This window comes from Pipistrellus kuhlii, unplaced genomic scaffold, assembly GCF_014108245.1.
Source record: "Pipistrellus kuhlii isolate mPipKuh1 unplaced genomic scaffold, mPipKuh1.p scaffold_m20_p_40, whole genome shotgun sequence".
NCBI lineage: Eukaryota > Metazoa > Chordata > Mammalia > Chiroptera > Vespertilionidae > Pipistrellus > Pipistrellus kuhlii.
The window spans coordinates 1,471,854-1,493,872 of record NW_023425541.1 but is presented as its reverse complement, the minus strand read 5'-3'; the positions used below and the strand labels follow the sequence as shown (position 1 = coordinate 1,493,872).

The 22,019-nt window shown below is 43.3% G+C and overlaps 1 long non-coding RNA gene and 1 pseudogene across 1 annotated transcript; both read right to left on the bottom strand.

Annotated features, from left to right (window-relative positions):
* Window positions 1–17,255: 17,255 nt before the first annotated feature.
* LOC123651247 lies at window positions 17,256–18,396 on the bottom strand. The gene is made up of 2 exons (XR_006739837.1): window positions 17,684–18,396; window positions 17,256–17,439 (listed from the first exon to the last, which is right to left on the bottom strand). It is a non-coding gene; the product is annotated as an uncharacterized LOC123651247 (long non-coding RNA).
* A 4-nt stretch (window positions 18,397–18,400) lies between these two features.
* Window positions 18,401–21,791, bottom strand: LOC118704097 (annotated as a pseudogene).
* Window positions 21,792–22,019: the final 228 nt, after the last annotated feature.

Sequence of the window (22,019 nt, the reverse complement as noted above, 5' to 3'; positions counted from 1 at the left end):
ACTGCTGTAATAATAAGAAGAAACACAGAGATAAACTGAGGCATACAGAATTAAAATGGCAATAAATAAGTACCTATTCATAATAACTGTAAATGTAAATGGACTAAATGCTCCAATCAAAAGGCATATGGTATCTGAATGGATTCAAAAACATGACCCAACTATATGCTGTCTACAAGAAACCCACCTCAGAACAAAAGACACACACAGGATGAGAGTGAAGGGATGGAAAAAATTTCCATGCAAATGAAGAAAAAAAGCTGGAGTAGCAATACTCATAGCCAACAAAATAGACTTTAAAATGAAGACTATCGCAAGAGATAACAAATGTCACTACATGATACTAAAGGGATTGATCCAACAAGAGGATATAACCCTGGTAAACATACCTATTGTATTATATATGCACCCAATATAGAAGTACCTAAGTATATAAAATAATTTTAATGGAGAGATCGACAACAATACAATCATAGTAGGGGACCTTAACATCCCACTGACTTCATTATATAGATCTTCCAGACAAACCTTAACAAGGAAACAGTGACTGTAAAGGACACACTGGATCAGATGAATTAAATTGACATTTATAGAACATTTCACCCCAAAGCACAGAATATATATTCTTTTCAAGGTCACATGGATAATTACAAAGATAGACCACATGTTAAGACTCAAAACAAGTCCCTACAAGTTCAAGAAGATTGAAATCATATCAAACATCTTTTCAGATCACAGTGCAATAAAATTAGAAATCAACTACAGTAAAAACACCTGAAAACATTCAAACACCTGGAGGATAAATACCATATTATTAAACAATGAATGCGGTAGCAATAAGGTCAAGAAAGAAATAAAAATTTTCCTAGAAACAAACGCAAATGAACACACAACAACCCCAAATCCCTGAGCACAGCAAAAGCAGTCCCAAGAGGGAAGTTCATAGCACTATAGGCTTACCTTAAAAAAAAAAAAATAAAATAAAAATAAAAGTAATAATAAATTATTTAACCTTACAACTTAAAGAACTATAAAGACAGCAACAAGAAAAGCCCAGAGTAAGTTGAAGGAAGGAAATAATAAAGATTAAAGCAGAAATAAATAACATTGAGATTAAAATTATATATATCAATGAAACCAAGAGCTGGTTCTTTGAAAGGATAAACAAAATTGATGAAGCATTAGCCAGACTCATCAAGAAACAAAGGGAGAAGATCCAAATAAATAAAATAAAAAATGAAAGTGGAGAAGTAACCCCTGACACCACATAAATACAAAGGATTATAAGTAAATACTATGAACAAATATATGCCAACAAGCTAGACAATGTGGATGAAATAGACAAATTCCTAGAAAAATACAATTTCCCAAAACTGAATCAGGAAGAATCAGAAAATCTGAATAGGCCAATAGGAACTAATAAAATAGAAGCAGTAATAAAAAAATAAATAAATAAATAAACTGATGGTGAATAAAACACGAGGTTCAGATGACTTCAAAGGGGAGTTTTACCAAACATTCAAAGAACTAACAGCTGTACTCCTCAAACTATTTCAGAATATCCAAGAGAAAGTAACTCTTTCAAACTTTTTATGAGGCCATCATTATCTTAATTCCAAAATAAGATAAAGTCACTACAGTGAAAGAGAATTACAGACCAATATCCCTGATGAACATAGATGCTAAAATTCTCAGCAAAATATTAGCAAATTGGATGCAACAGTATATAAAAAAAGATCATACACCATGACCAAGTGAGATTTATTTCAGGGATTCAAGGCTTGTACAATATTCACAAATCAATTAACATGATATATCACAAACAAATTGAAAGACAAAAATCACATGATGATATCAATAGACACACATAAAAAAGCATTTGACAAAATTCAACACATATCCTATCTAATAAAAAAATAGTATGTAAATTAACCATCACTCTGCTACAAAGATGCCCAGCGTCCCACTCCCAGGCCTCAGAGGGAGGAAGGGCTGCAGACAGAACCGGGCTGCTGGGCCTGGGTATGCTCCAAGCTGCCCCTGGGCGGCTTGGAACATGCCCCTGGCCCAGCATATAGAAGCCCAGCAGGCGCTGGGTGGGGGTGAGCTCTGAGCCTACGCTGCAGCTTGGGACATGCCCCTGGCCCAGCAGACAGAACTCCAGCTGACAGAAAGCAGGGCCGCTGGGCTGGGGGCATGCCCCCGGCAGCCCTCCAGCAGTGTGACTCGGGGCATGCCCCCAGCCCAGTGAACAGAAACCCTGCAGACACACTACAGGGGGTCCTCTGTGCATGAGCTGCAGAGGAAACACCTTTTCTTTTCTTTTCTTTTTTAAATATATTTTATTGAGTTTTCACAGAGAGGAAGGGAGAGGAATAGAGAGCTAGAAACATTGATGAGAGAGAAACATCAATCAGCCATTTCCTGCACACCTTCTACTGGGGATGTGCCCACAACCAAGGTATGTGCCCTTGACCGGAATCAAACCTGGGATCCTTTAGTCCGCAGGCCGATGCTCTATCCACTGAGCCAGATTGGTTAGGGTGGAAACACCTTTTCTGAAGGCTCATTGGCTAAGTTCCCTGTAAGCTGCCTCTCACAGTGTTCTTGGTAACTTGAGTAATAAGAATACAAGAAGGTGATCTAGGGTTTTTCCACCACACTCCTGGAGGAAAAACTAAGGTCTGCTGCTAGAGGAGCTAAGAAATTTCATATCTTGCCCTAGCCAGTTTGGCTCAGTGGCTAGAGCCTTGGCCTGCCCATCTCAGGGTCTGAGTTTGATTCTGATGAAGGGCATGTACCTAGGTTTCAGGGTCCTCCCTGGCCAGGGCCCAGGTCAGATCTCATGCAGGAGGCAACCAATCTAAGTGTCCCTCTCACACTGATGTTTCTCTCTGTCTTTCTCTCTCTTCCAAGCTCTCTAAAATTCAATGGAAACATATTCTCAGGTGAGAATAAAAAAAGCAAGAAAGAAATGTCATATCCTATGAAAGACACATCTTGAAAGTGCCTAAAAAAAACTTGTCATCTTTTCATGGTGAAAGGACTGGAGTCCATGTTAATGAGAACACCTTGGCAGCTGTGATAGTGTCAGCAGCAGTGGAGTGATGGGGCTGGTGCTTCCCCTGATCAGCCCAGTCACCTCCCACAGAGGAAGGCCAAACTGCAGCTTAGGTTCGCTTCCCATCAGTAAGACATTTCCTGAGGGCTCTCAGTCTGTGAGAGGGGGGCAGGCTTGGCTGAGGGACCCTCCCCACACACACACACACACACACACAAGTGCATGAATTTCATGCACCGGGCCTCTAGTTTTTTATAAAAACTCTCAGCAAAGTGGGAATAGAAGGAGCATATCTCAACATGATAAAGGCCATATATAACAAACCTACAGCAAACATACTTAATGGGCAAAAACTAAAACCATTTCCCCTAAGAACAGGAACAAGACAGAGATGTCTGCTTTCACCACTTTTATTCAACATAGTACTGGAAGTCCTAGCCACAGCAATCAGACAAGAAAAAGAAATAAAAGGCATCCAAATTGAAATTTTAATATATTTTATTGATTTTTTACAGAGAGGAAGGGAGAGTGATAGAGAGCTAGAAACGTCAATGAGAGAGAAACATTGACCAGATGCCTCTTGCACACTCCCTACCGGGGATGTGCCCGCAACCAATGTACATGCCCTTGACCGGAATCAAACCTGGGACCTTTTAGTCCGCAGACTGACGCTCTACCACTGAGCCAAACTGGCTTTGGCAAAGGCATCTAAATTGAAAAGGAGGAAGTGAAACTATCATTATTCCCAGATGACATGATATTGTACATAGAAAACCCAAAAGACTCCACTAAAAACTACTAGATTTAATAAATGAATTTGGCAATGTAGCAAGATGAAAAATCAACACCCAAAATTTGACGGCTTTTTCATACAGAAATAATTAATTATCAGAAAGAGAAACTAAACAAACTATCAATCCCATTTATTATTGCAACAACAAAAAATGAACACACTTAGGAATAAACTTAACCAAAGATGCAAAAGACCTATAATTGGAAAATTGCAGAACATTGGAAAAAAAGATAGAAGATATAAAAAGTGAAAGAGTATACTGTATCCATGGATCAGTAGAATCAACATCATTAAAATATCCATACTACCCAAGGCAATCTACAGATTTAATGTAATCATTATTAAAATACCAATGGCATATTTCACAGAACTAGAACAAATACTCCAAACATTTAAATGGAATCAAAAGGGACCCCAAATAACTGCAGTAATTTTGAGAAAGAAAAGCAAAGTTGGAGGAATCTCAATACTACATTTCAAGTGATATATACTACAAAGCCACCACAATCAAAACAGCCTGGTACTGGCACAAGAACAGGCATATAGATCAATGAAACAGAATAGAGAACCACTAAATAGACCCAAGCCATTATGCTCAATTAATATTTGACAAAGGAGGCAAAAGCATACAATGAAGTCAAGACAGTCTGTTCAATAAATTGTGTTGGAAAAATTGGACAAATACATGCAAAAATTAAACTAGACCACCAACTTACACCATACATAAGTATAAGCTCAAAATTAATAAAAGACTTAAATGTAAGTAATGAAACCATAAAAATCCTAAAAGAAACCATAAGCAGCAACATCTCAGACATCTCTAGTAACAATGTGCTTACAGATACATCACCTTAGGGCCTAAGGGTTAGGCAAAAGAAACTAAGGAGAAAATAAACAAATTGGACTACATCAAAATAAAAGGCTTCTGCACAGCAAAACAAACCACCGACAAAATGAAAAGGGAGCACACTGTATGGGAGAACATATTTGGCAATGATGCATCTGAAAAGGGTTAATATCCAAAATGTACAAGGAACTCATACAATTTAACAAGAGGAAGACAAACAATCCAATTTAAAAATGGGCAAAGGACCTAAATAGACACTTCTCTAAAGAGGACATAGAGATGGCCAAGAGACATATGAAAAGTTGCTTTGTCACTGATCATCAGAGAGATGCAAATTAAAATGACAATAAGGTATCACCTCACACCTGTCAGAATGTCTACCAGCAGTAAACCAAGAAATGACAAAGGCTGGCAAGGATGTGGAGAAAAGGGAACCATAGTACACTGTTGGTGGTAATGTAGACTGGTTCAACCATTATGGAAAACAGTATGGAGTTTCCTCAAAAAATTAAATATAGATCTGCCCATTTGACCCAGTGATTCAACTTCTAAGAATATATCCTAAGTAAACTGAAACACCAATCAAAAAGAATGTATGCACCCCTATGTTCATAGCAGCACAATTTACAATAGCTAAGATCTGGAAACAGACCAAGTGTCCATCAGTAGATGAATGGTTAAAAAATGTGGTACATTTATACTATGGGTTACTACTCAGCAGTAAAAAAGAAATGTCTCTTACCCTTTGAGACGCATGGAAGGACCTGGACAGTATCATGCTAAGTAAAATGAGTCAGTCAGAGAAAGATAAGTATCACATGATCACACTCATATGTGGAATCTAAATAACAAAATAAACTGATGAACAGAGTGGATCCAGAGACATGGACACATGGAATAAAGTGCAGAATCTCAGAGGGAAGGCAGAGGAGAGTGGGTGGTTGGGAGGTAATCACCCAAAAACCGTATGCAGACATACACAACCCATGGGCACAGACTATAGGATGCTGAAGGTCTGGGGCAGGGAGGCGCAGAGGCGGCTTGGAGGGAGTCAATGGAGGGACATATATAATATTAATATTTTCTACAATAAAGAATTATATATATTTTTAAAAGTCAGCCCCCAACTATTCAATGACTGCTATAGCACTAGGTGGGAGAGGGTAGTGGTGACTGACCCATTCCTGAACACCTTGGCTGTTTGGAGAAGACTCTCAGGATAGGTTGGAAACAGTTCAGAAGCCAAAACTGATAGTTCTTCCAGTTACCTGTAATAGAAAAACCCGAAAGACTTCACCAAAAAACTACTAGGTTTAATAAATGAATTTGGCAATGTAGCAGGGTACAAATACTTGTATTTGTCAGACATTGTCATATGGCCTAAGTGCAGCCAATTAGATGTGCTCAATGATGGCAAAAGATTACTTGTAGTGGCTACAGGAGAACCAAGAATCACTTGGCAGGAACAAGTGTCCAGATATTGCAGTGTCTACTCCTAAGGGATGATCACAACTGGACCTCACCTCCCTTGTTTTATGATGAGATCGAAATTCTCTGGTAGATTCTGTGAGCTATATCCCCCATATGAAGAAGTTAACTAGAACTGTTCCTCGTGTGTGTAATCCAGGACTCTGACTGATATGATGCTCAGCCTGCTCAGGATGAGTAGGAGCTAGTCCTGGCCCTCATGGAGCTTGCCGTCTACCTTCTGCTTTGAATACTTTTTGGAACAGAGTGTGTGATGAAGAACTAAGTATGGTCTAGATGGGGAGAAAGAAAAGCGACCTCGAATGTATTTAGGAACAGTTCAAGATTCAGTAGAGAAACAGTAGATAATTGAATCATTAGTGAATTATACAAATGTCACTGTCTGCCACAGATCAGGACAGAGAAAGAAGGAGGTTGGTAAGGTCAGGGAGGTAGTAGATGGGATCTCAGCCAGCTTTTGGGAGCTGGGAAGGTTTGGGGAAAGCAGAAGGAATGCTGAGAGGCTACCTGCTCCATCAACAGCACAAGCCACACTCGTGGTCGGGAAGCAGTGACACTCCAAATCATTATTTCATAGCAATTGTTTATACAGCATACCTTCTAGGCCTCACAATACCACTGTAAGGGAGGCAAGACAAGACTTTTCATTTTCATTATTCCCTCTTCCCATATGAGGAACTTAAGATTCAGATTCGTCAATTGATTTGTCTAAGGTCACAGAGCCACAGAACCAGAATGATGATATGAGTGTTCAGTATGTCGTTTCAACAACATCCTGTGGGTTAGATAAGCCCATGCTGTTCACATACCTCTAGTACAGGAGTTCACTATTTCCCTTTTGGTCAGCTCAGACTTCCATAAAGTTGTTCCTTAATGTTGAACTGAAATGTGTGTGCTGTTAACCCATGAGCATCAGGGAAATGATCCACAGAAGATCCAGGACTAGTACTCCTATCTCTTGACTTCATGATCTTTCAATTGTCTTTGACTGCAAACTAACCATGGCCGTGTCCCCTACTTTGTTGCCCCTCTTTCTGCCTTTGCCAGGGGGAGGTAAGTGGAAAAGACCAAAAGTTGGTAGGACAGGTTGGGATGGGGAGCAAGGTGGTCAGCAGGGAGGTATGGCCTCTGATTGGCTTCATTGCTCTGAAACAATTGCTCGTCTGACATTCTAACTTGTTCTGCTTTTCCTTATTAATTATATTGTTTTGTACCAGCCTGTGAGCTTCAAATGTGTTATTATGACTTAAGTTATGTGAGATTCCAGGGCTTCTTTGCAGCCAAAGTCTGTTTCTCTTAGCAAGACTATAGAAAAGAGATTCCCACTTTCTCCACCCAGAGTGTCTGAGGCTTCATCCCTGTGGATGAATGGGCCTCTTTAGGTAAGGTTCAAAAGGAGGAAGAGAAGGAAACTCCACCCCCCTCCAAAATATATACCTACCCCTTCCAGGAGTGCAGGAAGACAGCAGTGACAGGCACAGTGGGGATGAAGTGACCAACCCTGAAAGATATGAGAAAGCAGCCCCCAAACTCACTTCCACTTGTCAGCAAAACGATGAGGGTTTGAATGGAAATGGAGTGCCTTCCAATTGCAAAAAGAACTTAATAGGAACCAGCTCAAAATCCTGTGAGTCTACTGAGGGCCGTTTCTTTATAAAAAGCCAGACATGGTCTATTATTTTTAAATGTCAACTAGATAAAGGTTATAGTAGGGAGAAGGATGAGGCGCCTCTTTCTGAAAGCCCAGATGAGGTCCAGCATGTTCAGGGGAAGGTACCCCTGTCCCCAGTCCTCTTGGCTCCTTCCTGCCTTTCTGTAAGGTGCCTACCAGGAATGTCCTAGTGTTAGCAGCCAGATCAGGTCCTCCGCCTGAGTCCTCTCACTGACGCAGGTCAGCAGTACATCTGGTTTTCATTAGCCCTTCTTTCCCACCACCTCTTCCCTACTTCCCAGTGTCTCATTATGTCTCATTGGTGACAGGCTGCTAGAGGTGTCTTGACAAAGCTTGCTGAGGGATTCTCAGTATGTGTTGTCCCTCTGCTTTTGTCCTGGTTTCCCTGAATTCTCTGGGGTCTTTCCATAGTTAGTCAGTCTGTCAGTTCATCTGTCTGTCAGTCAGTTTGTCCATCAACTGTCAGTTTCTATTAGCCAGCTAGACAGCCTGTTAGTCAGTCAGTCAGTCAGTCAGTCAGACAGCCAGAAAGTCCATGGGTCTATTAACCAGTCCTGGACAGCTAGGTAGTCATCTAGTCAACTTGTCCATCTATTAATCAGTCAATTGTTTTAGAAGGGCAGATGAGACAAAGACCACAGGAAGGGCACATGCCACACCACATGGCAGAGGGGAAGCAGGGTCACCCTCATTAGCTTAGTGTCCTATGAAGTATAAATGCTGAGGATAGAGCAGTGGAGACTTAACAGAACCAAGGTAGGGCTAATTTGGAAAGGCTTCCTAAAGGAAAAGCATTTGCAGGGGCCCAGAGATCCTTGACTGGACTGGGGTTTTTAGCCCTATTCTTGATTCCAAACAGAGCAGCTCAAGGTTTGACCCTGAATAAGGGATAAGGGGCTAGGAACAGAGGATTTGGTGGTGCTGTGGAGAGAGCTCTACTCCCAGCTCTGTATCTGATCAACTGTGGGACTATTAACAAGTTTTCTTAGTTACGGCTCCCCATCTGTACCACTAGGGTACCAGAGTATCCATAAAGGCTCTCACAGCACTCATGTCCCTGGTTCTTTCTTTGGTTTATGTCTGGGAGAAGAAAAGATTGTAGTCCTGAAGCCAGACTTAGGCTCTCAAGACTTATGACCTGGGTCACTTTTCCAGACACAGATCCTCCAAATGGAGGACACCAATCCTAAGAAAAATATGGACAGGCATACAGACACCAGGTTCATAAGTGAGTATCCCTCAGCTAAACAACAAGCTGTCTGAGGGTAAGTTTATGGGAGGCAGTCATTCCTGGGTTAGAGTGTTGTGGAATGAGTGAGCCATTTCTGAACTGGTTAGAGGAGCAGGAAAGACTTTTGGAGGAAGTGGATTTTCAAGAAGCTTATGAGAGAAAAGGGAGAGACTTGGCAGGGAGAAAGGGAGCAGTTGTGTTGGGACTCAGGATCCTGCTCCTTCTTCCCAAGCCATCTATTTTTTTCGCCTGCACACTGAATGGCCAGATTATTATGATCTCTGAACGGATAATAATCTGGTCACTCAGTGTATATCTTATACAATAAAAGACTAATATGCAAATTGTCCCCTCGACCAGGAATTTGACCAGCAGGCAGGCCGGCCAACTGCCCATGTCCCCTTCCCCTGGCCAGGTTGACCAGACCCCACCCATGCATGAATTCATGCACCAGGTCTCTAATATATATATATTAGAGTATAAACATTGAATGTATATACTCAAGCACTGACCTTCAGGCCATAGGAAGGCAAGTCTGGAAGGGCCCTTAAAACTGTCCACCAGAGATGATGAAGCTAAGACAGGGGATCAGACTTGCCCCTTAGAATACAGAGTAAAAAGCACAGTAGTAGATACATGGGCAAAATGCTGTGGGTGCACAGAGAAAGAATCAGCTATGTGGAAAGGCCCTACACGAGACAGTTGGCCTCAATCTTGAACAATGAATAGGATAATAGCAGGCATACAAGAGAGTCCAGATGGAAAAAAACTGCAAGGTACACAAGCACAAAACAGCTAATGAAATGAGAAGAAATGGCCAGTGTTGTAAAAAAAGAACTAGAGCAAAGGGGACAGGGTAAAGGTCAAATATTAAACTGCAACTAGACACTGAAGGCCAGGTTAGAAATTTGAACTTTGACTTATAAGTATTGAGGATCTATTGATTTTTAAGCAGAGACATCTTATTAATATTTTAAATAATAATACAGATTACATTAGTTTCTATTAATGGAATCATTCTTGTCTGAAGACTCAAGTGTCAGCCAGCCTTGTTCATTTCTTAGCTCCACCCCTTACTAGCTGTGTGACCTTGAACATGTTATGCAAATTTTCAGTGGCTCAGTTTCATCATTTGTAAAAATGGAGGCAATAATACTTTTTTTCATAGTTTTTTTTTTTTCTAAGGTAAGACATGTAAAGTGCTTAAAACAGAGCCTGGCCCAGAGTAAGCATTCAATAAATGTCAGCTGAAAATAATGACTGTGGTAAATTCATTTCAGGCAGGAAGATTTTTAAGGATCAGAGAAGTGAAATCACTTGTCCAGGACCACACAGCCAGTCTGTGGCAGAGCTAGGTTTCAAAAACAAAGTCTAGGCTTAGATTTGTGTCTTAAAAAATATCTCCAGATGCCCCTTGAGCGATCACCTAAAGTGAGACTGGAGCCCAAGTCACCACTTAGGTATTGTAGCTCTAGGGCATGGAACCCAGGAGAGCCACTTTACCCCGCCAGGCTGACATTTGGGAACCTCTGAGGAGCTGGCCTGGCCCAGGGAGGAGCTGTTCTTTCCATCATTGAGGCTGGGGAGGTTAATGGCATTCCCAGGAAAGGCCAGGGATTAGGGGAGCCTGAGCTGCAGAGCCAAATTCTTTCACCTCTAGTGAGTTTTCCAGAGTTGCTCCCCTCCCCCCAGTGCCTGGTCCCAGGAAAAAGGAGGGTGAGTGGGCTGAGACATCCAGTTCCCCAGCTTTATGGACCAGGCTGGAGGAAAGTGTTCCCCCCCTCCCCTGCAATTGGCTGACCCTGGTCCTGGTTATGGCTGTTCCAGCACAAGCTGTGGAAAAGGAGGAAGGGCCCAGCATACTCACCGGGGTACAGTAGAGGCCCACAAAGAGGAGAGGGCCAGGACCTTTCAGGGGCTGGACAATTAGAGAGAAGGCACATTCCAGGGGAATCCACATCTGGGATGAGCCTGAGCTGGGGCCAGCCCTGTAATCCATTGCAGATGTGATGGCCAGCAGCAGATGCGGGCGGGACCTCCCTCATGGGCAGATGGGGGTGGGGAGCTGGCAGGGGCAGGGAGATGAGGAACAGCTCTCAGACACCACCAGCCATATCCTGTTGAGAGGCTACTACCTGGCAGCTATTTTATGCACAATACTTTGAAGTTGGCATTGTAGCCAGACTGAGAGGCCACAGCTGGTCTAGGGACACTGGCCTCAGCTAAGTGTTTCTGGGAGCAGAGTTTGAGCTAGGAGTCAACCAGCCCCTGGGCTGAGCTTCTTCACACCCTAGTAAGACCTTGTTTTCAGATGCCATTTTCAGGGCAGCGGTGGCTTTAATGACCTCAAACTTGAGGGGGCAGAAATTTGGGATACTGGTTCTGAGTTAGACAAGCTCCGGCCCATTCATCTTCCAGGGCTGGCATTGACAGGAGGAAGTCTAAAGGACTTGTCAGTGCTAGGAACTGCTGATCTATAACTTCTAGTCCTGTTTGCCAGCCATGTGATCTGACAGTTGGCACCAGAATACTGCCCTGTGGGAAGAAAGGGGAACTCAGCAAAGGCTTCCTTGTTGGTTGGTTTTTCAAAACCCAGACAGAGGTCTAGGGGGTGGATGAAGGGAGTCTGAGATATATGAGCTAGGATATCCCCCATCTCTGAGTGGAGCTGTGTAATTGCTCAATCACCCAGCATGTTTGGCAAAGCACATGCAAGCAGAGAATCATAATTCTATAATGTCATAAGAAGGACTTCTGGTCTATTCCAAACCTTTTCATGTCACAGAGGAGAGAATGGAAGCTCAGAGAGAGGTACAAGCTTGCTCCACATTAGGGAGCCAGTGGCATAGCTGAGCTGGCAGGGCAGGGCTCCTGATTCTCAGCTGAGTGCTGTTTTCTACATTCCTGGGCTGCTTGGTGGCATGAATGGGTGAAAAAGTAAGTGAGTGTATGAGTGAATGCAAAGGCTTGGCTGCTCAGATGGATCTGCAGACTGGCCAAGGTTTGTATCAATAGATCCAGTGGATATATTCAAATCCAGCTTCTCAGCTATGTAGTGCTTGCCTGAAATAGACAGGAATCCATCTTCTCTTTTCTCTTAACCATGTCTCTCCAAAGGCTCCAAAGAAAGGAAAGGATTCACCCCCAGGTCACCCACCAAGCCAAGGGCAGGGGCAGGCTACAAAGCCAGGTGTCCCTGAACCCCTTCTCCTCACTTTTCTCTGCAAGAGCTGAAGACAACTTCCATCCATTTCACAAGCAAGGAAACCAGAGAGAGGCCCAGAGGGGACACAAGACAGATTACAGGATGAGCTTTAAATCAGGCCTGGCAGGACACTGTATATAATGGATTCCTGTTGGCGGGAACAACATTCCTGGCCCCTGTTCTTCTAGGCAGCCTCCAGAGCGATGTCACTCCAAACTAACGACAGGTGGCAGCAGAGGACCATGGTAGGCAGCCTAGGCCTTGTCTATAAGGCTTGCCCAACCTCCCTTCTCAGTGGGAAAGTTGGCTAGATTGGTACCACGAGGAGGTGTGGCTGTGGCAGAGCAGCCATACTGAGGGACCTGGGGCACCTGGAGCTGGGATAAGTGGGTGTTTACTGAAGAGGTAATGGTGAAGGGCAGGGCAGAACATCTGAGAGGGAGGAGGTAGGGGTGGAGGAACTGAACAGAGCCTATAGGGGTGGGGGTGGGGAAGGCAGAGAAATAGGCTGAGAGTTCAGAGAAAAACAAAGATGTACAGAGACTCTGGGATACACACACACACACACACACACACACACACACACTCTGAAATCATGGAACTTTCCAACTGTAAGGACCTTTACAAGCCAATGTCCCAAACCTTCCATCTTACATGTGGGGACACTGAGACTCAGAGAAGATCTGATTTACTTGAGATCACAGAAGCAAATTTCTGATAAGCAGGAACTAGTCCCAGTCTGGCTCCTCACCTGATTCCCAGACTCCAGTTCTTTTGTCCAAAGGCCACCTTGGACAGTATGCATGGTAACTGCCTGAGGATCTACTCAATCTTTGCCCCAGAGTCAGGGAGACATAGAAACTGAGACAGATACTCAGACAGAAGCAGATGGAAACAGTGTAGGAAGAGAAAGTGAGGGGGAACAGGAGGGAGCAGAGTCCTCAAAGGCTAGCCCAACCCTAATCTATCTTAGAGCAGAGGACCAGGTACATGGAAAAGAGGCCCAGGTGGGATCCAGGAGCTGGAGAGAAGGCCTTGATTTCTTCTACCTCTGCTGCCTGCTCGCCATGAGATCACTGCCTGATTTCACCACAAGCATGGACAGACACATTGCTTCCTGACCAGGACCCAAGCTCTGCCATCTCAAACTTGCTGGCCCAACATAGGATATGTGTGCAATGCCATTATCAACTCTAGTGACCATATTTTCAAACTAAAAAATGAGGCCAGATTGTCTAATGTATCAGCTGATCATAGAACAGAATATTTAAAATTAAGCTTGTCCCCGGAAATCTGGACCATCTGGTTACTGTCCTGTTACTCCACCCATTGGCTTCCCCTTCACACACAGGCCTGAAGATGCCCCCAGCTGTTAGCCAGGCCCTGGGGCTGAGAAATGAGGAAGGGGAATGAAAGCTAACATTTACTGAGCTCTTGCCATGTGTCAGGCATTTTCTGTCCATTATCTCATTTATTTTCCATGACAGCCATATGAAGTAGGTACTTTTATAATCCTCAATTCACAGATGAGGAAACAAGTTCAGACAGCTGGACTCACTTCACCCAAGAAGGTCACACAAGTATACCAAGCCAGTCAAAGACCATGCTCCATAACCCCACTATGATAAGCTGACATCCCCAGCAGAGAAAGCCCTTCTAAGGAGTGAAAGAAAGCACTGAGAAGAATTGCCACCCTAAAAGCTACTGTGAATTTGGGATGTATCAACAGAGGTAAAGAGACCAAATGAAGTAGATCATAGTCTTACTCTTCTCTGATCTCTGGAATATGTTCCTGTTCTGGGCCCTATATATTGAGGCCATACTGGTACATGTCTATAGGGCAGTGAGGAGGTTGAGGAGAGGCTTGGAACCCATATTCTTGAGGAGCAGTTGGAGGAATGAGGGCTGTTAGGCCTGGAAGTGTGATTTCAGATACTTCAGACAACATAATGAGAAGGCATAATGCTGTGTGGCCCGAGGGGATCAAGACATATAGGAGGGGCATATATGTACTCAGCACAAGAAAGAACTTTCTGAGTCCTAGATACCCTGTCATAAAACTGGCTGCCTTGAGAGAGAGTGAGTTCTCCTTCACTTGTGGGGCGCAAACCTGTTTGAACTGAACACTTAATGGAAATGCTGCAGACAAGCTTTGAGTTCTAGATCAGAGTTTGGATTGGTTGCCTCCTAGGTTCATGACAGCTCTGAGATTCCATGAATCTGTTATTTTTGTGAGAGTTGGCATGCTCTGAGGCCACCCCATGGAGATTTAACAACTTTTTTTTCTCTGCTTTTTTCCAGTGCCTCACATGTTTAAAAGCCAGAAAGTCATTCCTTAGGTCTCACCTAAATTCCTCTTAATAGAGTCAGTTCCATGAAGGAGGACCAAAGAAAGCAGAAAGGCAAGCCCTAGAAACCTAGAGAAAAATTGTTCTCAAGTAGCAAAATTTAGACAGACAAATGGCCAATGACAAATGGGAGAAGGAGCATTGAGAAAACATTACAGTTGAGATGTAAAGTAACTTTCCTTTAATGATATTATCTTTCCCAATTGATTTTGTGATTCAAGTTACTCATACTTAAACGATGGGGTGATGAGGTGCTCATGTCATTATTTGGACTATGACATTAACCAATCACTTTAGGCAATGCTGCTAATGTCATGAAATCATTCTTAGGACTAATCTAGATGTCAATTACAGCACCACCAATCCACTGTTAAACATTACATTTGCATAACAATCTGTTGAGTGAGAGGTGCAGGTTGTCAAGTGACTGGAAGGAGTGAGAGACTGATGATAGTCCAGGTTTGTCCTGACAAGACCACAGAGATGTTCTGGATTGAGAAAGTTTGGAGGAATGACCATGACCCATCTCTGATGAATCAAATCTTGTTTCTCTCCATCCTCTCATATCATCAATACTTAGGTTGACATTGATTTATCAGAGATGTGTGCAGCACCCCCATGAGGCTGGCCTAAGGAGCTATTATCCCTCTGACCAGCTCTAAATATTTCTTTCCTCCATCACCTTAAAAATCTGCTTTCTCCATCTACGTTATCAGCTGTCCTCAGGAGAGTGCCCTGGCTTTGACACCTTTACCTGGAGAGTTTATCCAACTGTGGGAAGCCTAGGGCCTGGAGAGTAGTGTGAAGAAAGGCTTCCTTTCTTTCTGCAGGTTGCATGCATGTCTTGCTAACAACAACTAAGGCTAGGTTCAATTTTAGATCTGGAACTATATATTTCTCTAAGAGATGTTCTTGTTTTGACTAAAGAAAGGGGGATTGGCTCTAGTGAATGTTTATACAAATTCCAGCTGTGGGGGAGTATGGAACCCAAATCAGGGATTGGGGCACATGAATAACTGAGGTCGTGCCTTTGTGGAAAAATCTGAAAGTGAGGCAGAAAAGCAAGATAGGGATGAGGTAGCCAGGGAGGATTTGATCTCTCTGATAAATCCTAGCTTTGACCTGATCTAGAGTGGATGTGGGAATTTCGGAGCATAAATCACACTACAGAGTTGTACCATATTGAGGAGAGGGACTGGACTTTTGTATTCCTGTAGCAGTAACTTATTCTCCTCTCCAAATCAATCCTGTGGATGACAGGTATAACCACCCACACAACTCTGTATTAGATGGCTTCTATCAGCCAAGAGCAAGTCTCTGAGTTATTGCCACTAGCCACAGCACGCACAATACTGAGGAAGAGGGGATCTAGCCCTGGCACAAGCACCATCTACTGCAAAAGGGATGCCATCTTAGAGGTCTGAAGCCATCCCCCTTCTATGAAGCACACAGACTTCAATCACTGTGGCTCTGACATTCACCTGTGAGCTAGTTGTATCTCATGGATCAGAGCTATTGGAAGGTAAATGGAAGGGTTAGGAAGTTGTCACTTGTGAAAGAATGAGACATGAGTCAAGCACCTGGGTCAAGAAAGCCACATAGCTGAAACAGACATGGATCTGGTGGGGGAAAACACCAGGCAAAGGTGACTCCAGGATTGTGTCAGGTCATCAGGACTGTAGTGCTATCACTTCAAGAGACAGGGGCTTTGAGGGTACACCAAGCTATACACTGAGACAAACTAGAATTAATCCACATGGATTGTTTTTATGCTGCATGTAGTTTTATAAATTACAGTATTTCCTTTTTCTTCTTGTTAATTTTCTTTGTGAAAATATGCTTAGGGGGATCATGGAAATAGCTTGGAGCCCATCCTGGGGCTGATATGTTGCCTAAGAATGACAGCAGCTACCACCTATTGAGCACTTAATATGTACCAAGAACCCACTGAGCACTTATTTTCAGCCATTATTAGCTTATTGAGTCCTGATAGGACTTGGACTCTCCTATATATGGGGATGGTTGGTGAGAAAAGGAGGTGTCAAAGATAACTCTTGGTTTCTGAATGGATGTTTTGTACCATTATCTGAGATGAATACTGTAGAAAGAACTCTTCTCTGGCCTCAGATCTCTTTTCTGTAGGCTGAACAACTCCAGTTTCTGTAAATGTTTCCTTGTGAGGCTTGTTTTGAAAACTCTAGGACTTCTTAGAGATCCATTAGGTCCTGACTAGGAAGTTTCTAGATCTCAGAAGACTTGCACTTTTCTTTACTGCTTTAATCCCTTTTCATGGATATAGCTTGTGTGAGAAAACAAAACAAAACAAAACACAAACAGGTTGCACTCAGTTAATCGGATTCCTTAGATGAACACCAAGGTTCGGTCCCTCTACCAACCCCAGTAAAATTATAATCAAGAAGATGTAAAGGAAGATGTATATTTGCTACCGTGTCCAGTCCCTGGAAAAGAACCACAAGAAAACCCCATTTTTGGCAGCAAATAAGCAAGTGTTTCTTTTCTTTTTTTTTTTTTTAAATTTCTAAGTATTTAAAGGCAATACATATTGAGTGCTAAGATTAAGTTCTTTATACAAGGATTATCTTTTTTTTTTTTTAGTTCTACAAATAATTTTATTGAAACTAAACCAATTAGCACAACAGCCTTCCTAGACTGGGGGCCACCCTCCCCACACCACTTCCCATACTCTGGAAGCACAGAGCTTGCACAGTAAGGAATTAAAAAACAAAAGTCATTTTTATGTAGAAATCAGACTTTGCCCCAACAATGTGATGGACTAGACCAGGGGTAGGCAACCTTTAAGAGATAAAGAGCCACTTGGACCTGTTTTCGAAGGAAAAAAAAAAAAACAACAACCGGGAACCGCAAAACCATTGCAACATTTAAAACAAATATAACACTGCATATACTGCATATATTGTTTCTTACCTTAATGCTATATACCAGATCGTCCAGAAAAAGGATTTTTTCACTTAACAAAAAGAGCCGCATGCGGCTCAGGAGCCGCAGGTTGCCGACACCTGGACTAGACTATTTACAAACTTTCACATTTTATGCCTTTTATGGTTGTTCTCTGTACCTACCCAGGGGCTCCAATACTTTCCCCTGATTGATCCTGAAGGGATGGGCATACTATATGGGAAGGGGTGGTGGGCTCAGAGCTATTGGCACCACAGGGTGTTGTCCTCCAATGTGGGTGGGTGGGGACACTCGTGCAAAAGGCAAGGGAGATCACATGCACTATGTGGGTAGGGGCACCTCCCCAGAGGCACAGGCACCAGAGCCCTACCTGATACCCACCCTATGGGGGGAGGGGAGAGGACGACTCCAGAGGCAACTAGTTGCAGTGGGGAGAGATCAGCCCAGTCCTGGGCAGAGGGAGAAGCCTCCCACACCAGTCCTTCCTCCTGCTAACAGCCAGCAACTGTCCCTTCCTCTGGGGGTGGGAACACAAAGGCAGGTAGGTAGGAAAAATCAGGTTTGTGTTGCCCCCAGCCTCTGTCCAACAGAGGAGGAATCAAGGTAGCAAATGGCTTAAATGCTCCAAGGAACGGGTATAGGAAGTGAGAGAAGGGACATCCCCACTTGTATACAGCTCCCATAGCCCAGGGCTGGAAGAAAGACCTTATTTGTAAAGTTCTGTAGCCCTGGGAGGGTTGGGCCCCAGGCAAGCTTGGAAGCAAGCAGGCCAAGCCGGGGCGCAGGAACCACACATCCCCTTCCCCCGCCACCCCCCCTTCCATTGGCATCTGCCCCCCAGGCTCCTTATCTGGATGGCTGGGGAATGTAGGCTGGTAAAGCCGCTGTCAGCCCTCACCAGCCACCTCTCATCCGAAGACAAACCAACCAACACTGCAGGACTTCCAGGCTCACAGCGGCGGTGTCCAGGCCTGTGGAGTTTAATCAGGATAGTGGCTGCACCCTAGCACCTGAGTGGAAGCCAGGCCTTGAGCCTGAGGGTTTCTTGCTGGGGCAGGAGGTGCTTAGGCCTGAAACCCCCAGGCTCACATCTCATAGAGGATCACAGGGAAATCCACATGGATGCGGGGGGTGTCCAGCTTCACGGTGCCCTGAGGAATCAGGTTCTTGTGCACCTGCTTTAGCTTGGCCCGCTTCTGCCTGTTGTTGGTGACGTTCATCTCCTCATAGAACTCGTGAGCGAGATCTTCATCCTCGTCATAGAACATGGAGCCTCGGGGCGTGAATACGAAGGGGGGCACAACTCGGCCTTGGCTTCATGGCCACCGCCGCCCCGCCGCCAAGGCGATGGGCCACAGTTCCCGAGCTTCCAGCACATGGCGGAACCCCGGCCACTTTGCTCTCACTGTGCAGTCCAAGCCATCATTCCTGCCCTGGCCCTGCTCTCAGGGGTTGCAGCCCTCTTCCACAGGGTAGGCTGTCTCCACGGAAACCATATACAAGGATTATCTTATTTAATTCTAAAATCTGTGAAATCGTTATTTGTGTCCATTGCAATGCATTTAGCAGAAATTAAAATAAGCCATGATTCAAACTGGCTTAAACAAATAGGAAATTTGTTTTCTCAAATAAAAGGATGTCCAGAGGCTTCAGGCCTAGCAAAATCAGTGACTCATCAGTGTTCTCTGGAACTAGAATATTTTCACCACTTGGTTCTGCCTTCCTCAGAAAAACTTCTGCATAAGGTAGTTCAAAACACCACTTCCATGCTGAAAGGAAAAAAAAAAAATGTATCTTTTTGTCTCCCTAGGAATAAGGGAATCTTTCCCAGAGGTCCCCAGTTAGACTTCCCATCATGCATAGTTCATTGGCCAGGATTGAAACACATGCTCTTTCCTGAACCAATCATTAACAAGGGCAATGGAAAGGAATGAGTGGATTAGCTTGCTTATTTGAAGTGGAAGAAAGGACACGAAAATACTACCATGTTCTCATTTTACAGAAGAGAAAACTAAGGCTCGCTCAGATTGAGTAACAAAGTAACTTTCCCAAAGTAACAAATGCAACCAGTAAATGACAGAGCTAAGATATAAACCCAGTACTTTCCTATTCACTGAACTTATTCATTACTAAATACTTGTTAATTGCTAAGAGCTTATGAGGTAGTAGAAGAGGCAATCATTATTCAAGTACAGTAAACCTTCCATTTTGTAGACCTCTATTTAACAGACTTCAGATTTAATAGACAAAATTTCCAGTCCATATATCATATGTGCAAGTTAACACCGTGTAAATTTAAAAATACTTTCAAACAAGATTTGCTTATAATTAAATTAATAGGTTTTTTATTAATCCACTGTTATTTATTTTTTAAAAATTCTTTATTGATTAAGGTATCACATATCTGTCCTCAACCCCCCATTCCAATCCCCCACCCCTCTCCACTCATGGCCCCACCCCCCTATTGTCCTTGAGCACTGGTTAGGCTCATATGTATGCACATAAATCCTTTGGTTGATCTCTCCCTTTTATCCCCACCCTCAACTTTGAGGTCCAAGAGTCTGACCCGTGGCTCCTTATCTCTGGGTCTGTTCTTGTTCATCAGTCTATGTTGTTCACCATTTCCCCCAGATGAGTGAGAACATGTCATACTGGAAATATAAGAATGAAAAATGAGACAAGGTATAATTGTTATGCTGAAGGCATATGAATCAGTCTGTAGTGAGTTTCTTTCTGGGCCAACAGTTCTTTTGAGACCCAATTTCAATGTCAAACAGTTCCTTATGTATACACATCAGCAATGATATTTCACTTCTGGATGGTGGACAAATGGTGGTAATGCAGGTCCAACCCTCTCTGTTTGGTCCTGGGTAACCTGCAGTGATGAACAGCTGCTGACTGCTATTATGGCAAGGCTTTCTCGGCGTCTTCCATCTCTGGACTGCTTCTCTTCTGTCTTCATGGCTGGAGTAGTCCTGTCAATTCCTCTCTGTTGCCAGAATCCATCTGGTCTCAGAGGTGTTTTCTGAAAATATACAAACATATTCTTGACCAAAAGTTAATAAAGGAATATTTTCTATAAATTTGACTTGGGATCCTTTTTTATCTCTTGCCCAAATGATTTTCCTCTGGCTAGTTTTGACACCATGTGTGTTTTTCATGGGTTTCTTGCTGTTAGCATTACAACTAATTTTCTAAAGTACAAATTTTCTAGATGTGATTTACTTACAGGATAATTTTCCTTACATGATATTCTTCTACTTTCCCCCTTTTTAATTTAAATATTAGGAGGCTTTTGAAATTTTTGTAATGTAGTCTTGATAGCTTTTAAATTTTAATTTTTTGCACTATAATATGACTGCTTTAGTTTCATTTCCTGTTGTGAGATTTTTATCCTGAGATGAACTACCAATAAAAATTTTAGTTAACACTTTTAGGAACAGATTTTTTGTCCAGTGCAATTAGTTTTTCTAGAATATTCACTTATTTCAATTAGCCAATTTAAATTAGCCTGAAAAATTGTCTACTACTTTACTGTCAAATTTATTACTCTCAAACAATCTTATTTTACTGTGTAAATATTAGGGGAAAGGATTATTTGCCTTCTTGAGTAGGCCCTGAGCATTCCTGGTGGTAGGATGGATTTAGATATCAAAAACCCACTTCCCCACACAGTTGTTTACAAGACGACTCAAACAAGTCTTGTTGTAGTGCAAGGGAAGCTGCTGTCAGTCAAGTCTCTGTCTTTTACCCAGGTACCGATTTGAGCTGGGCATGGGACGTTAAACAGCCATGGGGGCAGGAGACTCCCTCAGAAGGGATGAGGTTTCAGTCCCCTGCAAAGGTGGGGGATGAGGGTCTGTGCTCCACCTCAGTTGATCCCCAAGTTTTCTCCTGATGGTCCCTCTTCCACTGTGCCTGTCTTAGGTTGTTCCTTCCCTGAGGAATCTTACCCGTCACTGGCTAACCAGCCATTCTCTGGGGCCAAGAAGGGTGATGTGAGGTTCAGTTCTATCTCCTTGGTATCCTATGCCCCTGTGGCCTCCCCACCTAGCTCCTGCCTTAGGATCCCCTCGCCTGCTGGTGGGGCCCCAGCACTGATCACATATCTTGGGGAACCTGGTCTCTTCTCCAGGGAGGGCCCATCTTACCCACTGGGTGAGAGACAGATCCACGGTACCAGTCATCACGAGGCTTCAACCTCGACATGAACAGAAAGCTCAGGCAGCAGCTGTGGGCAATTGGATTGTGAGAAGAGGGTCCCTCTTGGCCAAAAGAGCAAGAGGGGCCAATATAGAATGCTCAGGTGCCTTCCCAGGAGGCCCTATACACAATGGAAGAGATTAAATCTTTTCATGTCCTTTTTAAATTGCTGCCAGATATTCAAAGAGTTAATTTGTAAGTTTGCTTGGGATAATTGTATATTATGCTGTTGTA